Genomic DNA, 12,230 nt, shown 5'->3' with positions numbered 1-12,230 from the left:
TGGGCTGGATCCCCAGGTGGGTTAGTCTCTGCATGGTCTTTCCTTCAGTTTCTGCTCCATACTTTGTCCCCATATTTCCTGCTGAGTATTTTTGTTTCCCCTTCTATGAAGGACTAAAACATCCACACTTTGGTCTTTCTTCTTCTTGAGCCTCATCCATGTGTTCTGTAAATTATATCTTGAGAATTCTGAGCTTTTGGGCTATTATCCACTTATCAGTGAGTGCAAACCACATAAGTTCTTTCGTGGTTGGGTTACCTTACTCAGGTTAATATTTTCTAGTCCATCCATTTGCCTAAGAATTTCACATAGTCATTGTTTTTAAGAGCTGTGTAGTACTCCATTGTGTAAATGTACCACATTTTCTGTATCCATTCCTCTGTTGAAGGGCATCTGTGTTCTTTCCAGCTTCTGGCTATTATAAATAAGGCTGCTATGAACATAGTGAAGCATGTGTCCTTTTTATATGTTGGGGTATCTTTTGGGTATATGCCTAGGAGTGGTAGAGCTGGGTCCTCAGGTAGTACAATGTCCAATTTTCTGAGGAACCTCCAGACTGATTTCCAGAGTGGTTGTACCAGCTTGTAATCCCACTAACAATGGAGGAGTGAGTGGTCCTTTTTCTGGGTCATAGTGGTGTTAAATGTGAGCACTGAGTACAGGGGCAAGAATTGGGCAACTTTTCAACCATGAGAAGCAAAAATGGACATTTAAGCTGACACATTCCATGTTTCCTCGTGAGCTCGCTGCCTCGTATTCCTCTTCTGAACTCTTACAAGATGCTAAGAAAGGTCCTTTTCTCTAAGTTGTGCTCTACATGCTGGCTACCTTCTGATGATGTTCAATGGAAGGTATAAAGGGACAGCCAGACCACAACCATTCATGACAATTGTGAAGGGAGCGAAAGTCACCATTTGGATCAACATAGACTCATGCACACATTTTGGCTCTTTCTAGAACAGAGTATCTTTCCTCAAAGAATGTTTGAAAACATTAATCAGTTGGTACATATAATGAAATTTGTCCTGCTCACTCCCTTTTGCTCTCCTCCTTTCACTCACATCCATTTTTCTATGGAACCTTTCTTTCTGAGTCCCTTCCCACTTCAATGCCTTCTTTGTGTTTGTGACCCACTGTGTTTAAACCATAGTGCAAATAAGAATTGCAGGAACAGGTTGTTCAAATCTAAGATTTCATGTGCTCCAAGCAATAACCCCAGTCACACATCCATGTAGCTTTCCTTGCCCATAGCCCTCATTGTCAGCACATTTACTACAGACGTTCTGTTTAATATCCACATCACAGCATCTGATGGTCATGAAAAGACATAAGTCTATGGCTGCTGCTTCTTCATTTTTGCGTCTTCAAACACTTCTTTTTTACTGGATATCTTGTGTTATTTCCTTTACCACTGAGAAAGAATAACCGACAAGAAACCATTTTAGAAAGAACAGATTTATATTGACAACTGTCCAGGGGCTTACATTCAAGTACGGCACGGGACACGTGGCAGAAGCTGCACAGGACTGGGGCAGCTGGCTGTGTTGTGTCTTCAGTCAGAAGAGGAATTGTCCACAGAATCTGAGCTTTAAGCTCCCTCTGAAGTAGGGCTGTACTACCCAAGAGATCTACAACCTTCCAACACAATGGCACCACCTGGAGAACAAAGTATTCAAACACAGGAGGGCATTCAGACTCAAACTGCAATGCCTGCCATGTCCTGTTATCTTCACAAGCAACTAAGTCAATTGTTCTTTCACTCATTTTAACAATTAACCCAAACTTTCCAGAGATATTTATTATACTTAATTCTATAAGCTTCAACACTCTTGTTTTTTTCTTCTTCTAACAAAAAATAGCTACTTCTAAGTAATCACAAATAGTATTAAAGTTCACAATTTTATTGTGAATCCCATCTTCATTTTTTTTTTCAGTTGAACAGTACCTCATAGACTTGCTCAACCTGATTTTGAAGAACTTTTCTTTTTTCCTTTTTTCCAGGAACACATTCAAGTGGTTCTTACTTGAAGTTATGAGTCCTTGTTTTTTGGATCCCTTTCATGGTTCTTCAAATGTTCTTTTCTGAACATTGGAGTGCCTTAGGCTCCATCTGAGATTTCATATATATATATATATATATATATATATATATATATATATATATATATATATATATATTTCCCTCAGTGAACATCCAATTTCATGAATGAGGAAACTTTGATAATAAAGAAAGTCACTAACTTAAAATCTTTAACCAACTCCTTTTTTTTAAAATTCTTATTGCCGTGAATAATTAGTTTACAGGCATCTATGGCCTATTTTAGTTGGTTGATTATGATATGTATATTTTTCCTTGCCTAACAATTATTGTTAAGGCTGATATTTTCCTCTGATATCCTAACAGCATTATTAAAAATCACAAATAAAACATATAAATGTTGAAGTGGTGACAGCCAATATTATCACATACCTGATTTAAAAGGGAAAACTTTTAGACTTTCTCAATGAAAAATAATAAATTATACTACGTTTCTGATAGGCACTGCTGACATTAACTAGCAACTGAAATGAAACCTAAATGAAGCCTTTGAAAAGTGCTAGGTGTTAGACATAATGAGTAACATTATACATGATTAGCTAGAAATGATTTTAGTGATTCGTTGGGACCCAGTAGAAGAGAGAACCAGGAATCAGGATGAAACCATATGTCCTGAGGCACAGAAATCAAAAGGAACTGCTAAGACTTTTTATTTATTTTTATTTTTCCATTACAAACTATAAAAGAGAAATTTTGCTTTGGGGGTGATCTAGAGGTGATTTAAAACACACAGAAGGCTGTGTGCTTGATATATGCAAATGTGATGCTATTTTATATAAGACCTGAGCAAATCCAGATGTTGATATCTACAGGGAGTCCCAAGAACAAACAGCAACTAAAGTATATCTGACCTAATCTTTGCCTTTTCCCAAGGTGAATCTCAGGTAGTGGTGAGGGGAGATATGAGCAACTATAGGGAAGTTGTAGGGCAGCTGGCCATCTCTCAGCAGGGTAGTACAGAACACAGCTGGGCCTTGTCATCCTTCAGAACTCCTGTTCCTCCAAACAGGCCCTGCTGGCAAAGCATAGCCTCAACCTGATTACTACTGGGCACAATGCCCTTTGAGCCTCACCCTCTTAAGGTTGCCAATGTTTTTTTTTTTCTAATTTATCATTTCCTTATGGTGGAGACATTCTGGTGTGCAGCAGACTCAATTGCTTACCCATCTTCTTTTTGGTAATGGGATATAGAAAGTTTCAGCTTGGGCCTGCACTTTAGGTATATCAGCACACAAAACAGTCACCTCAATCCTAGTAATAGAGCAATCCGTCACCAACCGGTCACCACGCTCCTCCTCGGTGACATTTAAGGGTTATCAGAAAATGGAACTGGAGTGATACTGTTTCTGATTTGTCTACATATATACAATGAGGTCAATGTTTTTGGCCTAATTGTGTCCCTCTCTAAACGAAAAGGGATATGATATAAAAACAGATATCATACACATGCTGTAGTAACTACATAAAAGAATGCTTGATTCTGAGGGGTGGCGGGCAAGTTAAAACTGGTTAATAAATACAATAAAGCAGTTATGAATAATGTGTCAAATAAGAAAAAAACAGCATATGTATATCTTAAAAGGTATGATTTCAGGTGAATACAAGCAATGATGTGTTCAAGTAATGCTCTGAAATAAATACACACAGATATAATTGTCAGGTTAAGGTAAAGGGACACTCGGTAGTTATTAAAAGACACGAGGAGAAAGGTCACAGTGTTTCTCACAACACGTGCATTGATTGGAGCTGAATTGCCTCTCTGCTCCATGTTTAGAATTTTAAAAACAAATAACGAGAGAACAGACAAATTGTTACAATGAGTAAACCGGGGTTGACCACTAAGGTCAAAGGCCAAAGAGTGAAAGACATACTACTGACTGGCAGATTTATTTCTTTCTGTTTTAGAGCTCTCTTTAAGGAACCAAAATTAATTTCAAGCATTCTACTGAGTAGCCACATTTTCATGCTCTATTAATCCACAAGTCAATGGGTTAAATTTCGTGGGCCTTACATATTTATGTTCATAAGTCCGATTACCATTCTGTTAACTGCTTCTTAGAATTGTGGAGTTTCGTGTGACCAGTTAGTTTTTAGATCAAAGGTCTTTTCTTCTTTTGATATCTTGAAATATAATACAGTATGCTATTCCTTCTGTTTTCCTGGATACTTATTTACCTAAAGGAAGATCCACAGAGAGCTTACATTGTGTGCCCTTCCTAAAGGATCTCTCTTTAGCTATGTTCACCAAGAACTTCTCTCTCAGACTATACAGCAAGTGTGCTTTTACTGAATGGGTTTGAGATGTTTTAGAAATACGAACTCAATTCGTTTTGGCAAAACCCATTGGTTAGCATAACCAGCCATACACTCAAGGTTCTGAATAGATTTGATTCATGTTTTACCTGGGGAAAGCTTGGTCTCAATGCTTTTAAGGAACTGAATTGAAGTTCAGAAAGTGACATTTTTACATTGTTTGGTTTGTTTTGAACTGGACCAAGCATATATATATATATATAATATATATATTATATATATATCTTATTTAGATTTAGATTTAGATTTAGTATCTTCAGCTTGAAACAAAAAGCAATAAGAGGGAATGAGAGAACTTGAATGGAGGAAGAGAGGGTGCACCAATGAATTCTACTTCAAGTAAGCAGTATATTTTTAAAAGGTAAAGCATTGCTGGAGGACATTTTTGACTTACAAATTAGAAAGTATGTGTGTGGAAGATTTAGGTTTTGCAAGTTACTGTTTGCACACAAATCATATATGTATGAATACAAATAGATAATATAATTATCTACAAATTATGGATTAGTGTCTGCATTTACGGTCTCAGAGTAAAACTAAAATAAATACTTTGAAAAGCAACACATATTTTTACAAAGCAAATTTGATATATAGCTATGTAATGACAGTGACTACACAAGACCTAAAGTATTTCTGTCTCAATGTGGATAAATATGGGTGAAAAGCAGGAATTATAGGCCTTATTATTTTCATATTTTGTCTGTGACTTTTGGATCTCTTTTAAATGTATTTTGTATACAGTCTCATATATGACATCAAAGGACAAAGGATATATGAGGCAAAATTACATAGTTTCTTTCAGAAAAATCACCGCTAGAATCTTAGAAGATGAATAAGCATTGACTTGCCCTGTGGAATACCGATATTAACTTGGTTCATCACCTTGTTAATAGAGATCTCTCATGTCAAAGGCAGGTGTCCCTTTAGTATATCTGTAAAGGAACAAAAGTTTCTGAAGCCTTGCCTGGGGAAAGAGAGTACAAGACTTTGTTTCCTCATTTTTATTACATTTATCTACCTTTCTTTTACATAGATTTATAAAACAAAAATATATTTCTACCTAGTTGCCATTGAATGTATCCACTAAAGACTCTAGTATTTACCATATAAATCATTCAAGATGGCAAAGATCAAATCCTTAAGGTTTGTGGTACATACTTTTGTGTGCATTTAAAACACAAATTGTTATTTGCGAACATTATATGAACCACTAGAGAAATCCCCAGACTGTATATAAGCTCAGAAATGCTGAATAGGTGTGTGGGCACGAGCTTCTGCAAAGAGTAACAATTTATTGAGAGGAGGAGTAGGCTCCCAAAAGAGAAAAACGAGTTACTTTGCAAAAGCTATATGGAGCCGCGGGGAAAGAAATGGTTTTAAAGTACCATGAGTAGGAGACAATGGCTACATCTTAAGGGCCATAGGCTAGACATTTAGACACAGACTAAGCAAAACAAAACTAGTCTCTTTCAGAGTTCAAGCTACGGGGCTTTGTTGTTTAGAGTTTGCCTTTCCCTTTATTCTCATGTTGTTAGCATACAGCTTTAAAGAATGTGCAGATTATGAATAAATCCACCATTTCCTTAAAGACTAGTTTATATTCCACTATTAGAATACTATGGGTCAAATAAGAGGACACATGGTTTATATTTTCTTTGGTATTTGGGATGCTTTTTATTGCCTGTGGTTAGAAGCCCAGGAAACCATTGCTTCTGATCTACTTTCAATGGCTGTCAATCTGCTAAGCAAAAGCCACACCTAGAGGAAAAACAAGTTCCTGCCTCTCCATGGAAACTCTATGTTCTTGTATTCTGAAGAATCATGCCTTGGATTATGCTGTTTTGATGATAAAATTGTGTAAGCATAGACTATGCTTTGAGTAATCATCATTCTTTGAACCCTACTGCATTAAGTTGAGGTCATGGTCGAAAGTTTCAATACCCTTAGCATTGTGACTAATCATGGTTGTCAACTTGACCTCATATGTAGTCAACTAATACTCAAGCTGCTTACCACTCCTGTGAAGGACATTCTTTATCATGTTATTGGAATTAGGAAGACCTGCTTTAAATATGAGTGTCACCGTCTGAGTAGCACTTTGATCTTTGTTGTTTCTGGGACCATTCCTTCAGTTGAATTCAACCTACATTTCAGGAATGCCACAGACCTTTGGTGCCAGGTTGGTACTCCTGACCCATCCACACTCACAGACTTAGCAACTACATGATACTCTCCAGTGTATGATAGTCATTGTTGAAGTACCTGAGTTGTATCCTCAAAGCTGGTCTAATAAATTCCTTTCAGTGTGTGTGTGCACGTGTGTGTGATCAGTTTTATTCCTTTACAGATAACTGACTAACTCATACAGTAAGATGTACAGCTCTATCAGAGGTGAGAGGAATGTCTCACCTATGTTTTCAGTTGCTGCCCTGAAAAAGAAAACCTTTTGAAATTTCTTGGACTTACAAATGTTGCACAGGAACACATTTATTACAGTAAACCCAATTTTGTTCTTTCTCCAAAATATAATTTTTCTAGTATTTGTGTGAATATGCAGTAAAAGAACAAAACAATACATAACCCATTGAAAGTTAGAAAATTGAAAATTTGAATTCCATTCACTATAATACCCTGTGTGAATGTAGTCTTTGTTTCATTTTCTGCCTGGCCAGATGAAAAATTCAATTTGTTTATCTATGATTTCTTACTTCTGTACCACATTTTTTTTATACACATGAAGCCAAATGTTAATATCCTGCTTTCTGTTCTTGTAATTCAGAGACCATAGTAGGCACTCTCCAATGAAGGTTTTCTCACAAACTCTCCAGTTTAGTGGAAGCCCTCTTGTTTATTTTCCTTTACTATTTTTCCAGTACTAATATCAACATTATTAATTGTCAGGCCATTAACTTCAATTCACCTAACCATATAATTCATTTAAAATTCTACCCTTTGTCTCCCTTTTTAAGTTTCATATCTTCCATCACATATCCATTAACATAATTTGATAGTGATTCTCTGCAGCTTTGAATGCAGTGCACTCCCGAGAGAATCAGAGCGAAGGGAGTCACTCAGTTCTACTCTTTTCCATCCTTATGACTTACTGCGATGTTTCTTCCAGTGGCTCTGTGTGGCATGTAGTATAACAGTGCTGCCACACATTTTTCTCTCATGATCTGTGCCTCATCATGTCTTACCCAAAGAAATATGTTGCAAATTTTGTGCTATTCTTGGCCCTATATGATTTGCAAATGTGTCATATGTGTCAACATATAGAGTAAAAGTCTTGAAAAAACAAGTTGAACTACATTGTTTCTTGAATATTTGATAAAAGTGACATGCCTTTTCTTTGGAATAAAATAGAAATATTAAACCATAATGGTTAATCTTGTTTTCTCTCCCATGTTATTTATTTGTTGTGTGTGTCTATGTGTGTATGTGATATGTTTGTGAGCACATGCTTTATGCAATACTTAATTTCGGGTCAGATAACAATGTTAGGAGCTCAGCGCTCTCCTTCCACTAAGTCACAGAGACACACCTCAGCTTCTAATGATAGTGTAAACATTTATCCATCGAACAAAACTCACCTGAAGGTTCATGATGGTAAATCAGGAAAGCCAATTCATTGGCAATAACACCTGTGTCTGGGAAGCTATTCTATTTAGGTATTCTATGTAGATAGTTATTGAGGTAGAAAGTCTCAGGTTTAATGTTGGTGTCTGGAGTTCCACAGTGGATGAATAGGTTCAAAGAAACTGAGCAATGGCATTCAGCTCTGCCTCCTAACTAGACAAGTGATGTGATCGGCTGCCTCTTACTTTACTGCCATGTTTTCTCCACTAGGCAGGCTTCCTCTGCAAACTATCAGCCAACTGAGAGCTTTCCTGCCTTCTGTAGGCTTGCTCAGGTGTTTGATTACAAAAATAAGAAAATTGACTAACAAAAACTTACTTCCAACTGCATGTTGAATCAAAATAACTCTTCTATTGATACTGGGTGTTGTGGACACTGCTTCCTCAGGAAGGCACATGGTATGGGACATGTGAAGATAATATTTGAAATGTAAATAAGAAATACCTAATCTAATAAATATGAAAAAAATAAAAAAAATAAATTAAAAAAATTAAAGAAAGAACTCAAAGTCACACAGTTTGAAGGGTAGTGAACTGGGGTAGATCTGGAGTTAGGGGAGGAGGAGTGACTCTGATCAAAAAATATTATATAAAAACTCAAAAAAAAGTAATAAAAATTTTAGAAAAATAAGAGAAATTGGAGGAAGCCCAAATAAAAGCTGTACATTAAATGATGTATTTAAGTAGCTGAGAGTACATGCCTGAACCACCAGGCCTAGCATCAAAATAGAGTTGTTTCTTTTTTTTAAACCAGAAATATTTTAAGGTGTTCAATGAAAAATGGTGATTTATCAAGTAAAATAGTATATTATTGGTAAAGTTAGAATTGTATTTTCCATAAAAATTTATAAGAATGAATAAATAAGTAAATAGATGATCTTCAAGGAAAAATGTGGAAAAAATAGGCTTCTTTCTTTCTCTTCCCCTTCCTTCCTTCCTTCCTTCCTCCTTCCTTCCTCCTTCCTTCCTTCCTTCCTTCCTTCCTTCCTTTCTTCTCTAGTTTGACACAAAATTTCACTGTGCAGCTTAGGCTGATATCAAAAACTAAGTTCAACTGATCCTCTTGCCTCCATCTTCAAGTATCCATGGATATGCTTGCTGAAGCTTCTTTCTTCACACATATATATTATATAATATTTGTACATATGTATATATACATATATATAATGACTCAGTAGAAAAGTTAGTAAAATCTATAAAGACAATTTGTAGAAAATCAAATAGAGATTTAAGTATATGAAAAAATGGCTCATAATGTTTTATGTGATCTATTTCTTCATAATTTGAAGAATTTTGGAACATTTGAAAACAATGGCACTGGATGAATTAAACAAACAAACAAACAAACAACAATAAAACCCCTCCTAAATAAGGCAGAGTGCAAGCTAGTCTGCTCCCCAGAAGACACCATATCCTGTGGATCCCAGAAGATCAGCTGCACTCAAAGCATTTGGTTAGAACTCTCCTGAAGTCCCACAGCTGATGCTGGGAGCCCAATAAACTCAGAGACTCATCGGCTCCCAAAACCTCTGCCTGCCAAATTCCATTCCCCTTCTGCCCAGTCCTTTCTGCTGGGACAGACTGCAAGTAGTCTGCTCCCCTGAAGACACCATATCCCGAGGCATTTGAGAAGATCTACTGCACTTAGAGCATTTGATACCACATCCTGTGGCATCACAGGAGATCCCAGAAGATCCATGGCACTCAGGACACCACAGCTTGAAGGCATCCCAGGAGTTCCTCTGTACACAGGGTAACTGGGCAACTGACATCACACTCTGTGATTTTTTTTTTTTTTTAGTTTTTTTTTTTTTTTCCGGAGCTGGGGACCGAACCCAGGGCCTTGCGCTTCCTAGGCAAGCGCTCTACCACTGAGCTAAATCCTCCAACCCGACATCACACTCTGAAGACCTCCTGTGGCACTGTGGCATGCAGGACAACTGACCCAAAAGACTGAAAGCCTCCCTTGAGTTCTGTTGAACACAGGGAAATAGAAACCACAGTCCATAGGCCCTCCTCGAGAACAGCATCACACAGGACAACAGCTTAACTTCTCCTCTGAGGACCAACTAGGATTTGAAAGGCCTCCCAGAAGATCTACTACAGCCAGGCAACAAATCAGCAGCTTCTCTGCCCCTCTGAAGATCTTCTTGTTGGAAGGACCCACAGAAGGTCTGTCTGTGACAGTCAGGGTCATAGGCCTACCGGGAGATCTGAAGTAACCCAAGGACAAGAGAGGCAGACTCTAGACAGAGTCACCCAGACCAGCAAACACCAGGGATAACCAGATGTCAAGAGGAAAGTGCAAGACAATAAGCAACAGATGCTAATTTCGAGGTTTGCATATCCTTGGCCCAGAGAGTGGCACTATTAGAAGGTGTGGCCTTGTTGGAGGAAGTGTGGCACTGTGGGGTGGGCTTGGAGACCCTGCTCCAAGCTGCCTGAGGATGCTCAGACTGTTCCTGGATTCCTTCAGGTGAAGATGTAGAACTCAGCTCTTCGTATATCATGCCTGTTTGGATGCTGCCATGCTTCTGCCTTGATGATAATGGACTAAACCTCTGAACCTGTAAGCCAACCCCAATTAAATTCTGTCCTTTATAAAACTTGCATTGGTCATGGTGTCTATTCACAGCAATAAAACCCTAAGACACTAATAAATGTGGGTGTCATCAGAACACAGATCTTCCACCACAGCAAGCCCTGAATACCTGAAAATACCTGAAAATCAGGAAGCTTACATAAAATCCTATCTCATGAAGATAATAGTGTCCTTTAAGGAAGATACAAATAACACACTGAAAGAAACAGAAGAAAACACAGGTAGGTAAACAGGTAGGAGCTCTTAAAGAGGAAACAAATGAATCCCTTAAATTAATATAGGAAAATACAATCAAACAGGTGAAGAAATTGCATAAAGTGGTCCAAGACCTAACAATGGAAGTAGAAACAATAAAAAAAAAACCACAAGGAGGCAATCTTGAACATGGAAAATCTAAGAAAGAGGTCAGGAATTACAGATGTAAGTATCAACAATGAAATACAAGACACAGAAGAGAAAATCTTGGGTGTAGGAGATACTGTAGAAGAGATTGACACAACTGTTAAAGAAAATTCAAAGCATAAAAAAAACTAGCCCCAAACATCCAGGAAGTTTGGGACACAATGAAAATACCAAATCTAATAATAATCAGAATAGAGGAAAAAAAAGATTCCCTGAAAACATCTTCAAAAAATAATCATAAAAGAAAATTTCCTCAACCTAAAGAAAGAAATGGCCATAAAGGTACAAGAAGCCTATAGAACACCAAACAAATGAGACCAGGGTAAAAAAAAATCCTCTCTTCACATAATAAAATACTTAACACAGAGAACAAAGAATAGTAAAAGCTGCAAGGGAAAAGATCCAAGTAACATACAAAGGTAGACCTATCAGAATTACACAAAACTTCTCAACAGAGATTATGAAAGCCAGAAGAGTGGTCAGAGTTGACACAGACTCTATGAGAACACAAATGCCAGCCCAGGATACTATACCCAGCAAAACTCTTAATCACCAAAGATGGGGAAAACAAAATATTCCAAGATAAAACCAAATTCAAACAGTATCTATCTACCAGTCTAACATTACAGAGGATCCTAGAATGAAAACTCTAACACAAGGAAGAAAAGACAACACCAAAGAAAAGACATGATATTAAGCATCTCACAACAAAGCCAGAAGGAGAAAACCCCAATCACATAAAGCCACCTACAAAAACATATATAACAGGAACCAACAGTCATCTGTCTTTAATGTCTCTCAATATTAATGAACTCGACTCACCTATGTAACATACTGGATAAGTAAAAAATGATACAGCATTTTGTAGCAAACAGGAAACACACCTCAATAACAAAGACAGGTACTATCTCAGAATATAAAGATGGAAAAAGTTCTTCCAAGCAAATGGTCCCAAGAAACAAGCTGGAGTTGCCATCCTAATATCCAATAAAATAGACTTTCAACTAAAAGTTATCAAGCATGATGAGGCAGGACACTTCATATTCATTAAAGGGAAAATCCACGAGAAAGTCTCAGTTCTGAACACCTATGCAAGGACACCTGCATTCATAAAAGAAATTTTAGTAATGCTTAAAACACACATTAAACTCCAAACAACAATAATGGAAAACTTCAACAC

At 37.2% G+C, this 12,230-nt stretch overlaps 1 long non-coding RNA gene across 1 annotated transcript in view; it reads right to left on the bottom strand.

Annotated features, from left to right (window-relative positions):
- Positions 1-1,437: 1,437 nt before the first annotated feature.
- The window catches only part of LOC102547827 (uncharacterized), a 56,328-nt gene continuing 45,535 nt past the window's right edge, over positions 1,438-12,230 (bottom strand). The window contains exon 5 of the long non-coding RNA XR_015638557.1: positions 1,438-1,656. This is a non-coding gene — a long non-coding RNA (uncharacterized LOC102547827). The remainder of the gene's footprint in view (positions 1,657-12,230) is intronic.

The sequence above is a fragment of the Rattus norvegicus genome, chromosome 15, assembly GCF_021556685.1.
Source record: "Rattus norvegicus strain SHRSP/BbbUtx chromosome 15, alternate assembly SHRSP_T2T, whole genome shotgun sequence".
In the NCBI taxonomy this organism is placed as follows: domain Eukaryota; kingdom Metazoa; phylum Chordata; class Mammalia; order Rodentia; family Muridae; genus Rattus; species Rattus norvegicus.
This window is presented reverse-complemented; position numbering and strand designations above follow the sequence as displayed.